This window comes from Aulonocara stuartgranti (genome assembly GCF_965226115.1).
Source record: "Aulonocara stuartgranti genome assembly, chromosome: 14".
Lineage (NCBI taxonomy): Eukaryota > Metazoa > Chordata > Actinopteri > Cichliformes > Cichlidae > Aulonocara > Aulonocara stuartgranti.
The window spans coordinates 34,193,507-34,217,763 of NC_138950.1; the positions used below are offsets into that span (position 1 = coordinate 34,193,507).

Consider the following 24,257-nt stretch of genomic DNA (forward strand, 5'->3'; position numbering starts at 1 on the left):
ATGGGAAGCAGAGCTTTCAGCTGCTCTGCTCCCAGGCTGTGGAATTCTCTGCCCCGTGAAATAAGAAATATTGGTTCTCTCCCCCAGTTTAAATCCCAACTCAAAACTCATCTGTTCAAATCTGCATATTCACTGTGAATCCACTGTTTGTTTATTTTATCTTGTGCTTTATTTTATTGTTCTTATTCTGTCATTGTTTTACTAAGTGTTTTATCCTATTGTAAAGTGTCCTTGGGTGACTTGAAAGGCGCTCATAAATAAAATTTATTATTATTATTATTATTAGTGTTTACTGATGATGTGACACAGGACAGAAGGTAATTAATTCTAAGGTGTTCAGAGACATACAGTCATAATACAGATGGACAATTACCCAAAACATACAGCCAAAGCAACCCAGGAGTTTATTAAAGCAAAAGAAAAAAAAGGAATTTTCTTCAATGGTCAAGTCACCTGATCTTAACCCAGTTGAGCATGCATTTTACTTGTTGAAGACTAAACTTCAAACAGAAAGTCCCACAAACAAACAACAACTGAAAGGTGCTGCAGTAAAGGCCTGGCAGAGCATTAAAAAGGAGGAAAACCAGCATCTGGTGATTTCCATGAGTTCAAGACTTCAGGCTTTCATTGCCAGCAAATGTTTTCAACCAAGTATTAGACATGAACATTTTATTTTCAGTTATTTAATTTGTGCAGTTACTTTAGATCCCTTGAAATGAAGGGATTGTGTTAAAAATAATTTAGTCCTCACATTTTTATGCAATCCTTTTGTTCAGCTCACTAAAAGTCTGCACTTTAACTGCATCTAAGTTGTTTCAAATTCATTGTGATAATTTACAGAGCCGAATATTTATGGACTTAACTGTACATTTCTGCTATTCTAATTATTAACTTTGACAATGTAGGAAAAGAAGAAATGGAAAGAATTTTTTGTTATTTGAAAGAAAAGTTGACCCCCAATGTCAACTGAGACCAAAGGATGAGAGATGGAAAAAGACTTGATGTCAGTCAAGTGCGAATACCAAACTCAAGGAATAAAATCTAAAGACAAATAAACAAAGGCTTAATGCCCTGTTTTTCCATTCTTTTTTTCTCTTCTATTTAATGCACAAAAAGTGTGTTTGTCACACCCATATTAACATAAAAGCAATCACTCACAAGTGCTAATGCAAAAGCTCATGGCTATTATTTGACTGTGCGACAGCTTGTTTGCTGGAGGCATGTAAGTGTGACAGATTCGGCCAAGAAGCGGTAAACACTCCTACAGAACACTGAATTAGAAAGCTGACACCCAAGCACTTGAACGAATTGCTGGTAATTTCCTTTTTACGCAATTAGTGTATGTATGTATTTGCGTGTTTTGAGTGTAAGTTCTTGAATAATCATATTCTGTTAGAACACAAAGAAAGCTTCGAACACTGTGGCAGGAACACTCAGCGTCTCTGTGTGTAATGGTTAAACCAAATGCTGGCTAAATGCTCAGTGTGTTGCACAACAGAACTGGTCAGTGGGAGAAGCGGAGGCCTGAGTGGTGACAGGGCTAAAAAAAAAAAATTAACTTTACACGTGGGAGACTCACGTAGGTGAGTACCTTTTGTGACAGGAGGTGCTCAGTTGCGACGGCTCTGCCCTTCACCAGATTTCTCCTTTCCACACAGTCTGTGTCAATAAGACGAATCAGTTTGGTAGCAGGAAAAACCACCACATTTCACTCTTTCTAATCCTCTTTTGACTTCTGTGAAAGACACACCTGGCATCCTCCAACAGGTCTGCTGCTCTCCAATAGCCTGTAAGTGCCTACTGTTATACACCTGTCATTGGACTACAAGTGGGGTTTTCTGGTAGCTGGATCTTGGATTTTATTCTGCTTTATACCTCTTCTTCACTGCTCCAGAATTTTATTCAGAAAAACTCTCAAACATCCACCCAGAAAACTTCATCTTATTGTATCATTAATGTTTATTTATAGTATATATCAATATTGATCATAATTAGCAACTTTACAAATGTAAATAGATTTTTTTTAAACTTTTAAATGTAAATTTACCAGACATTTGTGAAGTGCGCTTCAAAGAGTCCGCTGTCTTTTTCTTTGAACGATGATAATTATAAAAAATAAAATAAAACAAAGAGATAAAATTAGAAATATGAGATGTTTAATGTTTACAGTCCTACCTTAAAATTTTTTTTTCTTCTCTTAACTAATTGAAGCCTTCCATTGAACTACCAAATAAAGAAATTGGTACCCTCTTTCTGGCTGTACTTCTGCTATAATTTTGTTTGTATTTAACAAAATAAAAATGAAGACATACATATAAACATTCGTTTTTGACTAATAGTGAAAATCGGTTTCCTTTACCAACAACTCTCTCACTGAACTAACACAGCCAATCCCTCAACATGTTTGTACTCTCTCCTCATATTGCCTTCATATTAAATTATTTTTTGTTTTTTAAAGAACTTTTTTTAACATTGCACACAACAACAAACCAATCCTCCCTAACAAAAGAAGTAACTTCAATGGCCAAATTGCTATCTATCTATCTATCTATCTATCTATCTATCCATACATACATACATACATACATACATACATACATACATACCTAATGTAAGTGAAGCACCAATAGTTTACTGTTAGTTTCAGTGTGTAAACCTGACAGAAACATATGAAAAAATAAAGGAACAATGGAATTTATTTCTGAACCCTTTTCATCAATAAATTGCGACAGCTATTCTTTACCTGTATTTCATAAGTAAAACCGTCATAAACCCTCTGTTTAAACCACTGTATAAGTTTGTTAGCCTTTAAAAAGGTCATCAATTTTCTGAGTATTATTATCCCTTCAAGCTTTGTTCCGCTTTCACTCACGAGGATCTGATGTGCGGTAAACCAATTAAAAAGATTCTAAACACATGTCTCACAGCTGTGGATGCTGCTGCTTTCTTTTTATTTTGATTTATATCATGAACTTAAAAAAAAAAAAATTCATATTTGTGTGGATTTTATTCTTGTATTTATTTTTGAATGGAGCATTTGTGTGCACACTTTCTTTTAAGCAGTGATATTTCCACTTAAAACTTTATTATTCCTCTCTGCTGCTTTCTTCAGTCAACATCTGACCTTCTCTGACTTTAAAAGGCCATAATGCATCCTCCACCCCTTAATTTGTTTATTCTTGGTTTGAATGAGTGTGTTTGTGCATATACATATTGTGTGAGTGTAAGTGTGCTATATTAGAGCCCATTTCATGCAAAGCTGCTCTCCGCTAAGGCATGTGATGTTGTTTGTCTCAGTCTTGACACTTTTATGTCTTTGTCTCTGTGTTAATAAGCAGTGAAATCAAACTTGCAATCCCTCGAGGCTTAGAGGACCTCCTCCTTATCCTCCTCGCAGCATGTGCAGAACTCAAAAACATCCTGCAGCCATGTGTGGTTTCTCTTGGTGTATCTAAAAAGCTGCTCAAAAGACTGCCGGACAATAGATCATTTGCAACAGTGGAGTGTGAGCAAGGGATGTTGTTCTGTGGTTGCAACAATTAGGCTCATTCACACAGTGGTAACACTGCAACAGTGACCCCTTTTGTTGGCTGCACAGTGTACACATATAATTTATATTCTGCATATCTAATGAACATCTGACTATATATAGGTTGTTCCATGTTCTGATTAATCTCTGAGAAAATCTTCACAAAATATGACAGAAAGATGCATATACTACATCTCTCCAGTCTGCTAAGGAACATCAAATTCTGGAGTTTGCATATTCTTTCCAGGTACTCCAGTTTAATTCCACAGTCCAAAGACAGGGTTGGGTTAATTGACAATTCTAAATTTCCCATAAGTGTAAAGGCGTACATGAATTGTTGTCTGTCTCTCTGTGTTTGACCTGTGACTTGCAACCCAGGGTGTAACCAGTTTCTCGTCCTATGGGAGGTAGGATAGGTTCCTGCCTCCCATGACTCTGAGCCGAGTAAGTGGAAGAGGATGGATGGATGAATAAAACCTAATATTCAGTCCACTGATTAGCTAACTCCTAGTCCAAATGTTGGTTGGTGGTTCAATCCCAGTGGCTTCTGTCTCCAAGTGTTCTTCGAGCTACTGCAAGATACTGAACCTGAAACTCCCCCTGATACATTGATCTGAGTGTAAATATATGAGAATGGTAGACAAAACGTAGGTATAGGAAAAAAAATTCTTGTTTGAATATGTGTTTCTCTGGTAAATGAAACTTGTAGTAAAAACAACAAAGGGACAAAAAAACCTGTCCTCTTACATCCACGTGAAACTAGACGCTGTCTTCTAAAAAAGAAGACAATGTTTGGATTGCTGAAGCAATCAACAGCTTCTCAAAACTGGACCTGGGGATACAAAGGTTTGCATTTTACACACTTGGAAGGATATTGCATGTGGGCGTGCACCATTAACAATGCTAAAAAAGTTTTTCTCAGTAGACAAGTGGTGGTTAATGTTTTTTGTTCTTTAGATATGACACATATGATTCACCTAGCGATTCTCAACCCTCTACAACCTCACAGGTGATGGTCAGGTGCAATGTTCCCTCTAGTTTGTTTTTGTTCATGACCTGTGTAGTATGTTAACACTATTGGAAGTAAGAAAATAACTTGAACTCCAATTTTGAAAACACAACTTTCTTTTTTATTTTTATTTTTTATTTTTTATAAAGCTCTGACTGAAAGCTCTGAGTGTGTGGTCTGGGAGAGAGTCCTGTAACTCTCTGTCTGCAAAATACAGTATATAGTGACCAATGTTGGGCAATTAATTATATAGTTACTTCTTCAAAAAAGTAACTGAGCTATGCAAAAAACAAAGGTTTTTTGCAGCTGTTTAACTAAAAATGCAGCAAAGGCGTTTCTTTAAATAAACATTTCAAACTATTTACAGAACAATCAGCTGTTCTGCATCAAATTTGATGCCACACAAATAAAAAAAAATTCTGTCCACTATGAGATAAAGAGGAACAACAGCCTGATACCTGGAGGCCTGACAACAGGAGATGTATCACTCCTGTAACATTCAGTAGTCGCCTCATTGTTCTGACACACACAACAAAACTACTGACTACACCAGCGGTCCCCAACCTTTTTTGCGCCACGGACCGGTTTATGCCCGACAATATTTTCATGGACCGGCCTTTAAGGTGTCGCGGATAAACACAACAAAATAAAACTAGTACCGGTACCGAAAAAAAGAAAATTTATTCATAACACAGGTGAAAAGACCAAGGAAAACCGAGTAAACGATAAAAACGATAACAAAATAACGCTGAAAACCGATAAAAACCCTGAAAACCATACATTTCACACCTGAGCGTCAACTTTCGTGGCCTGGTACCAAACTACTCACGGACCGGTACCGGTCCAAGGCCTGGGGGTTGGGGACTGCTGGACTACACTACAAACTAACTACACAATATTTGCGCTAAACGTTGCAAATCTCTCAGATCTCAAAACACCACCATCACTCCTAAAACTTCCCTCTTCCTAAACTACTAAATGCCATGTTGCCATATCATTTTTGATTTGTCGACATGGTACATTTTTCCACCAATAGGAAAGGGTGGGCTTTGTTTTTGCTCACAGGCGGAGAGTGCTTTTAAGCGCTTTCCTTATAAAACGCCGTTTTTACCGTTTCTTCCCGCAGTAAATATAAACAACGATAGTATTCAGGAAGGAAACCAAACATTGCAGATATTTTTATCATAACTCTGGTTTTACGTGGCCTATCAACACAATTTAAAAACTGGTATAAAGTCCACACTTTTTCCGTCAATTGTTCCGTCTGTCCTGCTCACATCTCCAATGGTTGTACATGCTGTCATTAACGTGGCTTCACTCCACATCAGCCACGCCGCTTTGCTAGCTAAAACACCGGTGTCGGCACATAAGGACGCTGTCATAGCCTGTCAACGACGTTGATTAGCTGCGTATATACGAATGTGAATCACATTATTGGCTGGACTATGGGATAAGGTGGCATCGTTCTAATCCCATACGGGAGCAGCCAGTCACTTACTGACTAACACTGTAAAACAGAATTGTTAAAGTTTTAATTTCAATTCAGGTTAGATTTGTTGTTTTTTTTGCGCAACGCAGATTTTCCGTGCGCAGAGACCGTGCCAGCAGTGCGCAATTGCGCACGCGCGCAGCTTAGAGGGAACATTGGTCAGGTGCATGGGTAGGGGTAGAAAGGGGAATGTAACCTCTGTTTGTTTAAGGCCAAAAAGGGTCTTATTTAGGCTCAGGGAATCATCATTGTATTCAGTAAAACAGATGATATGTCTGGGCATGCGGGGAGTAATAAACACACTGTAAATATTGTGGAATACAATCCACAGTGACCTCTCTCTTTTTTACGGGTTTTTTACATACCTCTCCTTGTTTTCCCCTTTGGTCCTGTCGTAATTACAATAATAATAATAATAGCTTATCTTAGAGTAAGCCTAGATTTCATCTCACCTATTGTCAGACCACTGTGGCTGTCATATGTAACACCACAATGTTCCATATTTTGTTCTTTTGTTCTTCACCATTTGTATACACAGTAGTTTTTCAAAGCTGCAACTTAATTACATCAACCAGGTTATGTGGTTGATTCAGCTTCTCTGTTTGTTCGTGGGACTAATCAAAAAGTTATGGCTTGATTTATGTCAGATGAACAGTTGGGTGCTCTGGAGGTAAGTAATGTTAATACAGAGATCAAAACAAAACATCTGTGTCATAGCAACATATTGTTGAATGTTATGGTTTCGCGATTTAACCACTGTGGATTTGTTTCACTGATTAGTGACTTTAAGTCACTAAAACAAATAAAAACAGATTTTAACACTCATCATTTATAGAGTCAAAGAAGTCAAATATTCAAAGCAGAGAATGATCTAAATAAAACTGTCAAAAGCAGATATTGTTCTTGCTTTGACCAAAACTTTCAAATGTAAAGACTTACTGTCCGATTCCAATTTTTTATGTATTTACATTTTTCAAAATTATATACTTAAATATATAAAATTCATCAGTAAATACAGCTGGATAAAGTTTGGAAAGCATACTTGTCTAAATCTAAAAAAGAGCAATAACCCTCACAAAAGGAAAGGTCGGAGTTGACAACACAAATTATTCTTATTAAATTTCTAAATTAGTCTTTTAATCATACTGAAATTGTTACATTAAATCTTAGGTTTCCCCTACCTGCCAAATCCCTTTTTAGCCCAGCCCATTAACACATGGATACTCTATGACAGAAATGAAAAAACAGTGAAGTAAACATCTAGAAACACAAGGATTCTGATTTTTAACTATTTCATTTATTTCTATATTTTGTTTTTATTCATTTTTTACTTTTTGTCTTCCATACATTCCAGAGTTACAGTATCTATAACTTATGATATAAGTTTGCACATTTCCAGGACATACAGAATGCTATAAGTCTATTTGTGTGACAGACAGGACCCACGGGAGTCACACAACTCGAAATGAATAATTCAGAGTGTGTTCAGGCAGCAGCAGACTGACCATCTGGAGGTTCTGGAGAACAGCGAGCACCAGGAGGTCTGCTCGGTCCAATCAGCACTACATTAGGCCTGAATGAAACCACATTTGGTGTTACCTTTATAAGATATAACATTACTTATAACCAGGGGCGGATCTAGAGAAATTCATAGGGGCATGAGGGTGGCAAAATCAAAGCCTTTTTTTCCAAACACATATGCAGGTGGTGAAAAATTATGCACACATTTTGTAAACATATACAACTGTTTATCTAAAAATGCAGCCAATACACCTGCCGTTTTTATTTTATTTTGCACAACCATTTAAAAATATTACTCTAACTAAAATGAGAGAACAATCAGGTCTCGCAATAGGATGCTCTACAAATTGTGTGTGCCAGTAAAAAAAAAAAAAGTTTGTCCACCACAAGACAGAGGAGAACACCACAGGGATAAATCTGCTGGCCTGACAACAGGAGGTGCATCACTCCGCTGGTTTTCTACCTGGTGAAAGTGTTTACACTGCAATGTGCCTTTGTGACATTCATTAGTGCCCTCACTGACACACAAAACAAAACAGCGACTACAAAACAGACTAAATGCACAAGACAACACAACACACTTACTACATACTACACACTAAACGTCAGAAATCTCCCACTTCTAAAAACTCGCTATCTCACTCACTCGCTCTGTCTCGCTGCCGTTACTGTCACTCCCAAAACTTTCCCCTCTGTCTAAACAACCAAATCCCACGTGTTGACTTATTTTTTAATTGGTCAAAATGGTACATTTTCCCACCAATAGGAAAGAGGTGTCTTTTTTTCCCCTTTCTTTACTGTTTTCTCACTGTATTTAGAAAATGTTTAACCCCCCCTCCCACCCCACAAAAAAACCGTGATGATATATATATATATATATATGTATATATATATATATATATACATACACATATATACAGTGGAACCCCGACTTACGAAATGAATTTGCTCCCGAGGGTCTTTGGTAAGTCAAAAATTTTCGTAAGTCGAATCATCCATCACGCCTTTTGAGTGAACGATAGGCTATAGGCTAATTGCTAACTGCAACAACAATACGTCGTTCAAGTGGAACAGCGAAGCGCAAGTACGAAAGCCAAGGGGGTTGTCACATGATTCGGAAGGCATTGTGGGCACTGCCAGCGGATTTCGTTACTCGGGCATTTTGCCGTAACACGGGCAGAAATATTGCAGTTAAGTGCCTTCGTAATTTGAATTTTTCATTAAATGGGGTATTCATAAGTCGGGGTTCCACTGTATATATACATATATCATAACTCTGGATTTACTGGCCTGTAATTAAAATTTTAAATCTTTGAAGTCCAAACTTTCAACACGGGCTGAAAGTGTCAGCGTGGCTGCAGCTTGTTGTTATGTCAGCTTGAATCAGTCATGTGATTTGGAGGTGCAGCGTGTCCGTGGACCCCAAAGGGTTAATAACACTCACCCTTATTCCATTTCCAGAGTGCAACAACCAACCAGCTGTGTAAAATCTGAAATTCCCTTGGTGTTGTTCAAAATGTGCTCTGACACAATCATAAGCATCACTTGCTACTGAAAACAAGAAAAAAGCCGGTCTGCACTATTGGCTGAACCATTTGTTAATGGTGGAGGTGGGTAATACGCACCCTCTAAGCTGCGCGCGTGCACAATTGTGCTGTTGTTCTCCTTTATCTCATAGTGGACAGAAATTATTTTTTGGAGTGGCACAAATAATTTGTGTGGCATCAAATTTGATGCAGAACAGCTGATTGTTCTGTAAATAGTTTGAAATGTTTATTTAAAAAACGCCTTTGCTGCATTTTTAGGTAAACAGCTGCAAAAAACTTTGTTGTTTGCAAAACTCAGTTACTTTTTTGAAGAAGTAACTATATAATTTATTGCCCAACATTGGTCAATATATACTATAGTTTGCAGAGAGAGAGTTACAGGACTCTCTCCCAGACTACAGACTCATAATACAAGTCAGAGCTTTATAAAAAAGAAAGAAAGAAAGAAAGAAAGTTGTGTTTTCAAATTTGGAGTTCAAGTTATTTTTACTTCCAATAGTGTTAACATACTACACAGGTCATGGACAAGATTTTTTTTAAATTTTCATTATAAGTGGGCTAAAGCAGTTAATTAAAAGTAATCTAACATAAATGTAAATGCTGTAATTTGATTATTTTAATAAACCATGTAACTTGAATGGATTCGATGCTGGCGTGACTACAGTGCACACATCTGCTGTCGCTCAAGGTGGTCCAAGGGACCGCTCAGGGAGCTTGTGTGTTCGCTCAGACACATGAAAAATTAGAGGGAACATTGGTAACACGATGCAATATATTCAGTTTTAGCATTTATGTTCACTGTTAACTGTAACTACGCTCAAAGTGTTAATGCTATCTTATTTTAATAAACAACACTGTCATATGCAAAACTAGGGTGGCACTTGGGGTGGCAAGAGATCATTTTAGGGTGGCACTTGCCACCCCATGCCACCCTTCTAGATCCGCCCCTACTTATAACATTTTTATTTTCTAAAACAGAACAATTCCTGTTTCACCAGCAAAAAACAATGAAGAAGCGCCTGTCAATTAAGGCAAATCCACAGTCTTTCCTTGGTTTTTCACTCATGAAAATCTATGAGCAGGCCATAGGACAGTCCTTGGTAACCTCTCTCGTAGAGAAAGCGTGAGAAGCTTAATGTTTCAGAAGGGAGTAGAGTAAAGCTGCTAATCCTCCACATCAATAGGAACCAGTTGAGGTGGTTCAGGTGTAAAACTAGCTGGTTGTGTGCATCCCCACCCCCTTACTTTTGTGTTCCCGGTCACAATTGACTGGTCAGTTTTAACAGCTCTTAAATTAACATAAAAAACATTTTTCACCACCAAATTCAGTTCAGTGGGTAGTTCAATGGGTTGTTCAGTGGGTCTTTCATTTATTTGGTCATTCAGTGGGCCATTCAGGGGGTCAGAGGCCAAAGGGGGTGTGGGGGGATTGCCATTTCTTTACTATGGTGGTCACTTTTGACACTATAGATGTAACAAAGTTGATTACCTAGAGGTCACCTTAGAAAAGCTGTAGGAGGTTCCCCTTGAAGAGATAAGTCTGAGCTTCTTTGCTAGACGCTCCTGCAAACTGAACCCAGGTAAGCATCAGAAAATGGATGGATGAATGGAAAGATCAATCAAATTCATTTAACGTAGACAAGGGCAATACAACAGTGATCCTCTTAGTTAAATGTCAGAATCAGCTCGCAACTTTTTAAAAAACGTCAATCTTCATGACATGGAAAACACCAATAATAATAGTCTTAAACTCTTTATTCTGCTTGGACTTTTATTCTTGGACTCTAATAGAATGGCTTTGTATGATTTACAGTGCACACAATAATGCTTATTTATTCACTGTCTAAAAACCAGGTGAGTCCATGCGTTTCTGTTTAAGTCAACTTTCTTCTGGTTCGCTCTTCCTCATAAACAATAGGTGTGAATGGAAAGTGGGCGGGGCTTTTGCCCTGAAAGCCAAAGGTGTGTTAGAGTCAGTCTAAGAGCCAATCCACTTCCTGTTAACTCACTGCACAAAACTCAAAAGAGTGGACTGCAAAATCGCTAAAACAATTCTTTATGACTGCTTTTAAGGCTACATCCACACGTACACGGGTATTTTTAAAAAAATAACCCCGTCCACACGTAAACGCAGAAATGAAGGAAAACGCTGCTAGGAACATGCCAAAGCAACAGGTGGCGATATATTCCTAACCGTGTAGAAATGTTGGCCAATCAGAAGTCTAGAAGCCTCGGTGGGAAATAGTAAACAAAGATGGGGCATAGAAGCAGAGTCGTATGTGTGGAGGGACAATAACTGTGTGTGCATATGTAAGCATTTAAACACTGCAGAGAGTACAATTAACAGTAACAGTATTGTAGAAATTCATTTCACCGAAACAATAACGTGGCGCACAGTGTGACGTCAAAAAAGGCGCACACCTTTGACGCTGCGTTTTCTGCGTTTCCTCCGTTTTTCTCGTCCACGCGTAAATGCAAAGTTTTTGAAAATATCCACCCTGGCAGGAGTTTTTAGAAATCTCCTTTTTTAGTGACCGAAAACGCCGTTTACGTGTGGACGAAAGGTGCAAACGCATAGAAAAATCTGCGTTTTCAAAAATACCTGGGTATGTGTGGACGTAGCCTAAGGCTCATTGTGGCTGAGTGTTTATGTAACTGCAAGACAAGAATAAAGATACTTAATCATAATGTAGACAGAGTTGGCACAAGTACTGACATTCTGTACTTAAATAGAAGTACAAATAGTACTGTTAAAAAGACTCCAGTAAAAGTTGGAAGTACTGATTCAACTATTTACCAAGCCAGGGCTCGAACTGGCAACCTTCCGATTACAAGGCGAACTCCCAACTCTTGAGCCACGATCGCCCCAACAAGGGGAGAGTAAGGGCCTGTCTCAATATGCATACTTGTGCGTACTTGCGTTCTCGTGATACATCATCAGTTGGAGACCAAGTATTGTTCCAATTCAAAGTAGGCATCAAGCCGAGAACCCGAAAAATTCCCGGATGTGTTCTCACTCCGCCTGTTTTATTGAGCATGCATCGGTGGTGACTTGTGTGTACTTGGTACAGCTAAATATCCCAGAATGCATTTAGTCCAAAACCCAAACGTGACAATGGCTGAGGAGTGCGGCTAAAAACTTTTATTACTCTTTCTGGGTCACAAAATAAACTTTGAAGTTATTTTCAAGCGAGAATGTAGCTGTGTACACTTCAAATATCTGCTCGATTTATCTAGATATCATATATTTCCAAATGTGCTCTGACGTTTTCGGAGACGTCTGTTACCCACCAGCTCCATAGCAGACCGGGAGGTCGAGGATCACTTGAGCCGGCAAGAACAATGGACTCCCGGCACATCGTTTTCAACCCCTCCGTGGTCTTTCGCTACTCAGGTTAAACATGATATATAAGTCTCTTAGATGACTTCGAAATGTTAATGTTCAGTTTATTTCAGTGTTTTATTTGTTCCTGGCTGAGATATATTTCAATTCAGGAGGAGACATTTTCACCGGGAACAAAAGCAGCATGTTAATATGTGGAGATTCTGAAGGATGCTTCAAAATGATCAGATTATATTTTAAATATTTGTTCAGTTCTCTTCCAAACCCCAGCAGCTGTCTATTGTAATTTTTGAGTGTCCACTAAGATAAAAATAAAAGCCTTCTAACATCTCACCTGTTTGTTTTTATTAAGGCATACATGTACATTATTTTTATTAATAGAGATTTCACTACTGAGGTTAAACACAATATATAAGTCACTTAGATCACTTCTAAATGTTAATGTTTGGTGTATTTCAGTGTTTTATTTGCTCGTAGGTAAATCGGTTTGGCTGAGATTAAAGTTAAGCTTCATAACATATTAATCACAGTTAAATTAAGAGGGGACAGCAGTAAAAACTCCAGACCCGTGACATCATCAAGTACGCTGGTGTTCCAATTGTACAAATCTTAAGTCCGTGCTCGCGTTCTCGGCAAGTCCAGACTCGCTGAGAACGCGAGTACAGACTTGCGGACTTGAGAATTGAGAAAGGCCTTAAAGCTAAACACATAGATAACAGGAACATAGGACTTCTTCAAAATAAAACAGGAAACATAATGAAACGCAGACATGACAACATGAACTTGACAACAAAAAATATGCAGACATGAAACACAAAGGACAAGGAAGATTATCAGAGGGGTTGAAAACACAAGGGGAATCTAATAAACCAATGAACTTAGATAACCTAACGAACTTAAACACAACCCATAAACATCAAAATAAACTAAAACTCAAAACGTTGGGTCAAAAGACCCAGGATAGTGACACCTGCTGCTCTTTTTGGATGTACACACCTGAATTCAACCAGATGTGTGCAAATGTTTCATGAGTTCCTAGCTAATTTCCATCCTCTGCACTTACAGTATACTATTTATGTTGCCTTTTTTCTAGATGGTATAAAGTTGGTATGAAGGTGGAATTCATCAGCTAAAATCAGTATGAATCTCTGCTACACTTGATGTAACCTAACACTGACCATGAAACCACAGCCACCGTGCACCAGTCACACACTGTTCTTTACTTTAAACCCACCACAGTACAGCAAACAAACCTGTTTATCCTGCACTAACTGCTTTTCATATAATCTTTAAATAAAACAGTCTACCTCAGTTTGTTTTGCAGCACATTTCAAAATATGAAAAAACATGCCATATGTACAGACCCAATATCTGATTTAAAAACATGAAGACTTGTAAGCTTTACATTTTCAGTTTATCAAGCACCACTGAGCATTCTTACCTTTAATTCTAAGCTCTCTTCTTCCTCTCTTGTACTGTCTTTATTATCATTCTCTGTCTCTGAGTGAAGTTGGCTCTTCTTGTTTTCTCTCCCTGTGAAATAAATCAGCTGGATCTTTAGCCAGGAAGCTAGGTCCTTTATGTTCGGTCCTCTTCTGTGGGGCTACCTAGATGCTGAAGTACCACACCCTGTAACTTATGGACACCTGCAGTTAGTCTGGTGTTGTGCAAAAGCAAAAGTATTTGTACTTCGTTACTTCTCATCCCTAAAGGAAATTTACATATGTATGACAAGTCCAACTTGTTCAGCAGGATTCCCAGTTCCACTTGAAAAAGTACTTCTTCTCTATGACTTATGAACTTGTCTATGACTAAAATGTATATTCAAAGTACAAGTGTGTGACTCGATCCAGAAAGTATGCTATTAAGTGACCAAGGAAAATCTCTGGCTCTCACAGACCTGTAACGTCTTCTGTAAGAAGCTTTTCTGTCCCCCACTCGTTACCTGTATGAATGGCACCTGTTTGAACTCATCATCTGTATAAAAGACACCTGTCCACAGCCTCAAACAGTCAGACCCCAAACGCCGCCATGGCCAAGACCAAAGAGCTTTCGAAGGACACCAGGAAAAGTATTGTAGACCTGCACCAGACTGGGAAGAGTGAATCTACAATAGGCAAGCAGCTTGGTGTGAAAAAATCAACTGTGGGAGCAATCATCAGAAAATGGAAGACATACAAGACCACTGATAATCTCCCTCGATCTGGGGCTCCACGCAAGATCTCATCCCGTGGGGTCAAAATGATCATGAGAACGGTGAGCAAAGATCCCAGAACCACACGGGGGGACCTGGTGAATGACCTGCAGAGAGCTGGGACCAAAGTAACAAAGGTCACCATCAGTAACACACTACAACGGCAGGGAATCAAATCCCGCAGTGCCAGACGTGTTCCGCTGCTGAAGCCAGTGCATGTCCAGGCCCGTCTGAAGTTTGCCAGAGAGCACATGGATGATACAGCAGAGGATTGGGAGAATGTCATGTGGTCAGATGAAACCAAAGTAGGACTTTTTGGTATAAACTCAAATCGTCGTGTTTGGAGGAAGAAGAATACTGAGTTGCATCCCAAGAACACCATACCTACTGTGAAGCATGGGGGTGGAAACATCATGCTATGGGGCTGTTTTTCTGCCAAGGGGACAGGACGACTGATCCGTGTTAAGGACAGAATGAATGGGGCCATGTATCGTGAGATTTTGAGCCAAAACCTCCTTCCATCAGTGAGAACTTTGAAGATGAAACGAGGCTGGGTCTTCCAACATGACAATGATCCAAAACACAGCGCCCGGGCAACAAAGGAGTGGCTCCGTAAGAAGCATTTGAAAGTCCTGGAGTGGCCTAGCCAGTCTCCAGACCTCAACCTCATAGAAAATCTGTGGCGGGAGTTGAAAGTCCGTGTTGCTCGGCGACAGCCCCAAAACATCACTGCTCTCGAGAAGATCTGCATGGAGGAATGGGCCAAAATACCAGCTACTGTGTGTGCAAACCTGGTAAAGACCTATAGTAAACGTTTGACCTCTGTTATTGCCAACAAAGGTTATGTTACAAAGTATTGAGTTGTATTTTTGTTATTGACCAAATACTTATTTTCCACCCTGATTTACGAATAAATTCTTTACAAATCCTACCATGTGAATTCATGGATTTTCTTTTCACATTCTGTCTCTCACAGTTGAAGTGTACCTCTGGTGCAAATTACTGACCTCTGTCATCATTTTAGGTGGGGGAACTTGCACAATCGGTGGCTGACTAAATACTTTTTTGCCCCACTGTACATATATCATAACTCTGGATTTACTGGCCTGTAATTAAAATTTTAAATCTTTGAAGTCCAAACTTTCAACACGGGCTGAAAGTGTCAGCGTGGCTGCAGCTTGTTGTTATGTCAGCTTGAATCAGTCATGTGATTTGGAGGTGCAGCGTGTCCGTGGACCCCAAAGGGTTAATAACACTCACCCTTATTCCATTTCCAGAGTGCAACAACCAACCAGCTGTGTAAAATCTGAAATTCCCTTGGTGTTGTTCAAAATGTGCTCTGACACAATCATAAGCATCACTTGCTACTGAAAACAAGAAAAAAGCCGGTCTGCACTATTGGCTGAACCATTTGTTAATGGTGGAGGTGGGTAACACGCACCCTCTAAGCTGCGCGCGTGCACAATTGCGCTGTTGTTCTCCTTTATCTCATAGTGGACAGAAATTATTTTTTGGAGTGGCACAAATAATTTGTGTGGCATCAAATTTGACGCAGAACAGCTGATTGTTCTGTAAATAGTTTGAAATGTTTATTTAAAAAACGCCTTTGCTGCATTTTTAGGTAAACAGCTGCAAAAAACTTTGTTGTTTGCAAAACTCAGTTACTTTTTTGAAGAAGTAACTATATAATTAATTGCCCAACATTGGTCAATATATACTATAGTTTGCAGAGAGAGAGTTACAGGACTCTCTCCCAGACTACAGACTCATAATACAAGTCAGAGCTTTATAAAAAAGAAAGAAAGAAAGAAAGAAAGTTGTGTTTTCAAATTTGGAGTTCAAGTTATTTTTACTTCCAATAGTGTTAACATACTACACAGGTCATGGACAAGATTTTTTTTAAATTTTCATTATAAGTGGGCTAAAGCAGTTAATTAAAAGTAATCTAACATAAATGTAAATGCTGTAATTTGATTATTTTAATAAACCATGTAACTTGAATGGATTCGATGCTGGCGTGACTACAGTGCACACATCTGCTGTCGCTCAAGGTGGTCCAAGGGACCGCTCAGGGAGCTTGTGTGTTCGCTCAGACACATGAAAAATTAGAGGGAACATTGGTAACACGATGCAATATATTCAGTTTTAGCATTTATGTTCACTGTTAACTGTAACTACGCTCAAAGTGTTAATGCTATCTTATTTTAATAAACAACACTGTCATATGCAAAACTAGGGTGGCACTTGGGGTGGCAAGAGATCATTTTAGGGTGGCACTTGCCACCCCATGCCACCCTTCTAGATCCGCCCCTACTTATAACATTTTTATTTTCTAAAACAGAACAATTCCTGTTTCACCAGCAAAAAACAATGAAGAAGCGCCTGTCAATTAAGGCAAATCCACAGTCTTTCCTTGGTTTTTCACTCATGAAAATCTATGAGCAGGCCATAGGACAGTCCTTGGTAACCTCTCTCGTAGAGAAAGCGTGAGAAGCTTAATGTTTCAGAAGGGAGTAGAGTAAAGCTGCTAATCCTCCACATCAATAGGAACCAGTTGAGGTGGTTCAGGTGTAAAACTAGCTGGTTGTGTGCATCCCCACCCCCTTACTTTTGTGTTCCCGGTCACAATTGACTGGTCAGTTTTAACAGCTCTTAAATTAACATAAAAAACATTTTTCACCACCAAATTCAGTTCAGTGGGTAGTTCAATGGGTTGTTCAGTGGGTCTTTCATTTATTTGGTCATTCAGTGGGCCATTCAGGGGGTCAGAGGCCAAAGGGGGTGTGGGGGGATTGCCATTTCTTTACTATGGTGGTCACTTTTGACACTATAGATGTAACAAAGTTGATTACCTAGAGGTCACCTTAGAAAAGCTGTAGGAGGTTCCCCTTGAAGAGATAAGTCTGAGCTTCTTTGCTAGACGCTCCTGCAAACTGAACCCAGGTAAGCATCAGAAAATGGATGGATGAATGGAAAGATCAATCAAATTCATTTAACGTAGACAAGGGCAATACAACAGTGATCCTCTTAGTTAAATGTCAGAATCAGCTCGCAACTTTTTAAAAAACGTCAATCTTCATGACATGGAAAACACCAATAATAATAGTCTTAAACTCTTTATTCTGCTTGGACTTTTATTCTTGGACTCTAATAGAATGGCTTTGTATGATTTACAGTGCACACAATAATGCTTATTTATTCACTGTCTAAAAACCAGGTGAGTCCATGCGTTTCTGTTTAAGTCAACTTTCTTCTGGTTCGCTCTTCCTCATAAACAATAGGTGTGAATGGAAAGTGGGCGGGGCTTTTGCCCTGAAAGCCAAAGGTGTGTTAGAGTCAGTCTAAGAGCCAATCCACTTCCTGTTAACTCACTGCACAAAACTCAAAAGAGTGGACTGCAAAATCGCTAAAACAATTCTTTATGACTGCTTTTAAGGCTACATCCACACGTACACGGGTATTTTTAAAAAAATAATCCCGTCCACACGTAAACGCAGAAATGAAGGAAAACGCTGCTAGGAACATGCCAAAGCAACAGGTGGCGATATATTCCTAACCGTGTAGAAATGTTGGCCAATCAGAAGTCTAGAAGCCTCGGTGGGAAATAGTAAACAAAGATGGGGCATAGAAGCAGAGTCGTATGTGTGGAGGGACAATAACTGTGTGTGCATATGTAAGCATTTAAACACTGCAGAGAGTACAATTAACAGTAACAGTATTGTAGAAATTCATTTCACCGAAACAATAACGTGGCGCACAGTGTGACGTCAAAAAAGGCGCACACCTTTGACGCTGCGTTTTCTGCATTTCCTCCGTTTTTCTCGTCCACGCGTAAATGCAAAGTTTTTGAAAATATCCACCCTGGCAGGAGTTTTTAGAAATCTCCTTTTTTAGTGACCGAAAACGCCGTTTACGTGTGGACGAAAGGTGCAAACGCATAGAAAAATCTGCGTTTTCAAAAATACCTGGGTATGTGTGGACGTAGCCTAAGGCTCATTGTGGCTGAGTGTTTATGTAACTGCAAGACAAGAATAAAGATACTTAATCATAATGTAGACAGAGTTGGCACAAGTACTGACATTCTGTACTTAAATAGAAGTACAAATAGTACTGTTAAAAAGACTCCAGTAAAAGTTGGAAGTACTGATTCAACTAATTTACCAAGCCAGGGCTCGAACTGGCAACCTTCCGATTACAAGGCGAACTCCCAACTCTTGAGCCACGATCGCCCCAACAAGGGGAGAGTAAGGGCCTGTCTCAATATGCATACTTGTGCGTACTTGCGTTCTCGTGATACATCATCAGTTGGAGACCAAGTACTGTTCCAATTCAAAGTAGGCATCAAGCCGAGAACCCGAAAAATTCCCGGATGTGTTCTCACTCCGCCTGTTTTATTGAGCATGCATCGGTGGTGACTTGTGTGTACTTGGTACAGCTAAATATCCCAGAATGCATTTAGTCCAAAACCCAAACGTGACAATGGCTGAGGAGTGCGGCTAAAAACTTTTATTACTCTTTCTGGGTCACAAAATAAACTTTGAAGTTATTTTCAAGCGAGAATGTAGCTGTGTACACTTCAAATATCTGCTCGATTTATCTAGATATCATATATTTCCAAATGTGCTCTGACGTTTTCGGAGACGTCTGTTACCCAACAGCTCCATAGCAGACCGGGAGGTTGAGGATCACTTGAGCCGGCAAGAACAGTGGACTCCCGGCACATCGTTTTCAACCCCTCCGTGGTCTTTCGCTACTCAGGTTAAACATGATATATAAGTCTCTTAGATGACTTCGAAATGTTAATGTTCAGTTTATTTCAGTGTTTTATTTGTTCCTGGCTGAGATATATTTCAATTCAGGAGGAGACATTTTCACCGGGAACAAAAGCAGCATGTTAATATGTGGAGATTCTGAAGGATGCTTCAAAATGATCAGATTATATTTTAAATATTTGTTCAGTTCTCTTCCAAACCCCAGCAGCTGTCTATTGTAATTTTTGAGTGTCCACTAAGATAAAAATAAAAGCCTTCTAACATCTCACCTGTTTGTTTTTATTAAGGCATACATGTACATTATTTTTATTAATAGAGATTTCACTACTGAGGTTAAACACAATATATAAGTCACTTAGATCACTTCTAAATGTTAATGTTTGGTGTATTTCAGTGTTTTATTTGCTCGTAGGTAAATCGGTTTGGCTGAGATTAAAGTTAAGCTTCGTAACATATTAATCACAGTTAAATTAAGAGGGGACAGCAGTAAAAACTCCAGACCCGTGACATCATCAAGTACGCTGGTGTTCCAATTGTACAAATCTTAAGTCCGTGCTCGCGTTCTCGGCAAGTCCAGACTCGCTGAGAACGCGAGTACAGACTTGCGGACTTGAGAATTGAGAAAGGCCTTAAAGCTAAACACATAGACAACAGGAACATAGGACTTCTTCAAAATAAAACAGGAAACATAATGAAACGCAGACATGACAACATGAACTTGACAACAAAAAATATGCAGACATGAAACACAAAGGACAAGGAAGATTATCAGAGGGGTTGAAAACACAAGGGGAATCTAATAAACAAATGAACTTAGATAACCTAACGAACTTAAACACAACCCATAAACATCAAAATAAACTAAAACTCAAAACGTTGGGTCAAAAGACCCAGGATCGTGACACCTGCTGCTCTTTTTGGATGTACACACCTGAATTCAACCAGATGTGTGCAAATGTTTCATGAGTTCCTAGCTAATTTCCATCCTCTGCACTTACAGTATACTATTTATGTTGCCTTTTTTCTAGATGGTATAAAGTTGGTATGAAGGTGGAATTCATCAGCTAAAATCAGTATGAATCTCTGCTACACTTGATGTAACCTAACACTGACCATGAAACCACAGCCACCGTGCACCAGTCACACACTGTTCTTTACTTTAAACCCACCACAGTACAGCAAACAAACCTGTTTATCCTGCACTAACTGCTTTTCATATAATCTTTAAATAAAACAGTCTACCTCAGTTTGTTTTGCAGCACATTTCAAAATATGAAAAAACATGCCATATGTACAGACCCAATATCTGATTTAAAAACATGAAGACTTGTAAGCTTTACATTTTCAGTTTATCAAGCACCACTGAGCATTCTTACCTTTAATTCTAAGCTCTCTTCTTCCTCTCTTGTACTGTCTTTATTATCATTCTCTGTCTCTGAGTGAAGTTGGCTCTTCTTGTTTTCTCTCCCTGTGAAATAAATCAGCTGGATCTTTAGCCAGGAAGCTAGGTCCTTTATGTTCGGTCCTCTTCTGTGGGGCTACCTAGATGCTGAAGTACCACACCCTGTAACTTATGGACACCTGCAGTTAGTCTGGTGTTGTGCAAAAGCAAAAGTATTTGTACTTCGTTACTTCTCATCCCTAAAGGAAATTTACATATGTATGACAAGTCCAACTTGTTCAGCAGGATTCCCAGTTCCACTTGAAAAAGTACTTCTTCTCTATGACTTATGAACTTGTCTATGACTAAAATGTATATTCAAAGTACAAGTGTGTGACTCGATCCAGAAAGTATGCTATTAAGTGACCATTTTTATTATTTTAAAATAATTCTTAAAATAATATCCCAACCAACTATCATAGTTTTTTTTCTCACTGTGATTGTGTTTGTATGGAAAATCTGCACTTGAATTTAAACTATTTATTCTGCTGTTTTCAACTCCACATTCTTATTCTTGGACTCCTATCAAATGCCTTTGTATGATTTAAGTTCACGATAATCCTTATGTATTCACTATCTAAAAACCAGGTGAGTCCATGCGTTTCTGTTTAAGTCAACTTTCTTCTGGTTGGCTGTTCCTCATAAACAATCCGGTTGTTCAGTCTGGCGTCACTAGCCGTGTCTGTACCTAAACTCCGCTGCAGGTCCATATATCAAACGATCACTATGGCATTACTGAGAATTGAAAAACTGTCTAAAGTCTTTCATCTTTAATAAAATGATCAGCGTTCTGCTCTACCAGGTGTAACAATTGAGTTTAACATCCAGGCATCCATGAAAACGGAATTTATGACATTTAACGGAGTTAGAAGTTAGCAGGGAGTTAGCTCGTTAGCTTCTATCTAAATACAATATAGCATGTCCTGACTGTCCTGGGTTTTGGAAACAAATTAAAACGTACAGCTCTCCTATCACTTCCAACATAAATGAAGACAGAAAACTAAACAGCAGTGACGTTTGTAGGGTTACTGAAGTTGGGCTAGCTGGTATATAATGATGTGCTACGTGACCGCTAGCGACACAGCTATGTTAGCATAATATAAACAAGCTAACTTTTTTTCCACTCGATAAAAGTTACCGTGAGTGTTCTCGGTGGTCAGGAACAAATGTAATCGCATGGCAGGATGCTGTAAAAGGACCAAACTTCAGCCAGGAGAACAACTGAGATAATCCATCCACAATACGAGGTTAGTCATTCATATACTGCTGCATGGGCTGGGCTGTAGTTACATCCTAAGGTTTTAAAAACTGAGCTTAAATAAATGATTAGCGGTAATAAAAGCCGAGGGAGGTCAACAGTGATCACTGACTGTTTTAGGAGCTTTTTGAGATCAAATAGAAGAAAATACATAACATTAAACATGTTAACAACACAAAAGCCATATTAAACGCAGACTACTTTAGGCCCGGAAGTAGGATTCGTCGCGTCATCACTTAACAACCGGATAGGTTTGAATGGAATGTTGGCGGGACTTTTGCCCTGAAAGCCAAAGGTGTGTTAGAGTCAGTCTAAGAGCCAATCCACTTCCTGTTAAACTCACTGCACAAAACTCAAAAGAGTGAAATGTAAAATGGCTAAAGCAATTCTTGATTACTGCTTTTACAATTTGACCATAAAATGCTAGCATTACATCCTGGGAGTTCTCAGTTATATTAGAAGTTATCTGGTTGAGTTACTGAGATGGGTACACTAAGGGACGTATAATCTCAATGATATTATAAAAAAGCCAAGAGTAAAAAAACACAAAAAACATTGTTGATTGGTGAGCCTAAATCCTGTGTGTTTGGCTCAAAGGAAGCACTTCTACATGCATTGAACTCTAAAAATGTATGTAAATCTTTGACTATTTTTAGTATGAGCACTATAAGAGCATACATATGACAGAAATTTGCGTTTTGAAGTCACTTTCATAGGAAAGTTATGGATATAAATAAGCCTGAAAGACTTGGCATAGGTAATCTTTAAAGATTTCTTGTCCAGTAGGTTTTCAAATACAATTTCAAATGAGTTTCTGTAAACAGAACAGAGCTGGACCTTTGTTTATGGCTCCAACAAAGACTAAACTGATAAATATGCAGTTTGGCAGTGTAACAAAAGGCAGTTTGATGAACGAGGCCCACTGTCTTTCCAAGAACCTTGAAAATCAATTTCAGACTACTTGAAGATAAAATTATCACAGTGCTGTCTTTCTTTGTATCTCTCCATTAACTTTTGCTCTGTCATGCTCTCACTGACTAGCAATCATTCTCTGCAGACCCTCCATAACATCTTATACTGTGAATGCACATCCTAAGCCTCTTTTGTCTCAGTCACATTAGAGTGAGAATGGTACAGTGACCAGCTTGTGAGTAAAAAAACTGGTGGTTGCAAGGTGACTGCACTGATTTTTTTTCTGTGCTGTTGGAGACCAATTGTAAGAAGAAGACACTATCTGGTCACCTAGTTGAGCATGCCTCTGGGAGACCACTTTCAACTGCAAGGCAATTGCACAGTTCATCTGGTGGGTGACAACCTGTCTCCAAAGCCTGACTCAGACTGACTGCAATCACTCTCAGACAGATTGTCAGCATGTTGCAATCAATCAGGGTTATTCTGGGGCTTCGATGCTGGTCATATTCTGGTTATATTCATATATAAGCGGAAAGTTGCTGAGTACATCTATGTCATTTTGCAAATAAATGACTCCTGCAGCTCCTACGTCACTATTTCTGGAAGAATTCAGAATTTCTGTTTCATCTGTTTGATCAGATTTCTGAGTTTTGCCAAATGATCACAGTTAATTGCCAATATCATCACAAGTAGATTGCATGTACTTGTGACCCCATGCAATTGCCAATTTGATGTTTTATCACCATCTTACAGCACTAAAGTTAAATGGCAGACTGCAACTAACTGTGAGTAGTCACAGACCTGGTCACTATCTGCAAAACAAACATTTCAAAGCCAATGGAAAATTTGGCCATGCTGCTGTTTTCCCCAGTGTGACTCTAACCCTATCCTGAAACCAAGCACACTTAACATTAGTCACATTTTGCACATACACTAACTACTTGAATACAGTTAGGTCTAATAATACAAGTTTTGTAGTTTTTGGCACCATTCATTACCACAGGGGTTTTAAAATATTTGAAAGATGTGATTGAAGTTTCAGCGTTCAATTATTTAGTTGTCTATATCTACTGTTAGTAGCTCCTACTGCATTCATTAAGGCTATTGTCTTTTTAATGTGTTCTAATTATTTATATCATATTTGATTTTATATAAGTTTAAAACCTTGCGCTGTAACATTAGCCCATGGGCTCACAGTTTGGTGGACACCAAATACTTGAATGCTTTAGAAAAGAATTACCC

At 38.8% G+C, this 24,257-nt stretch overlaps 1 protein-coding gene across 2 annotated transcripts in view; it reads right to left on the minus strand.

Moving 5' to 3' along the window:
* Nucleotides 1-24,257, minus strand: part of LOC309687349 (chloride channel protein 2-like) — a 222,624-nt gene that overhangs the window by 198,084 nt on the left and 283 nt on the right. The window contains exons 1-3 of one of the 2 annotated variants that reach the window (XM_082502251.1): nucleotides 21,984-22,574; nucleotides 20,781-20,974; nucleotides 13,880-13,971 (exon numbers count right to left, since the gene is read on the minus strand). The gene's annotated coding sequence lies outside the window, so the exon portion shown is untranslated. Of the gene's footprint in view, nucleotides 1-13,879; nucleotides 13,972-20,780; nucleotides 20,975-21,983; nucleotides 22,575-24,257 lie in introns of those variants that run through there. The other variant, XM_082502252.1, reaches the window with a different exon arrangement.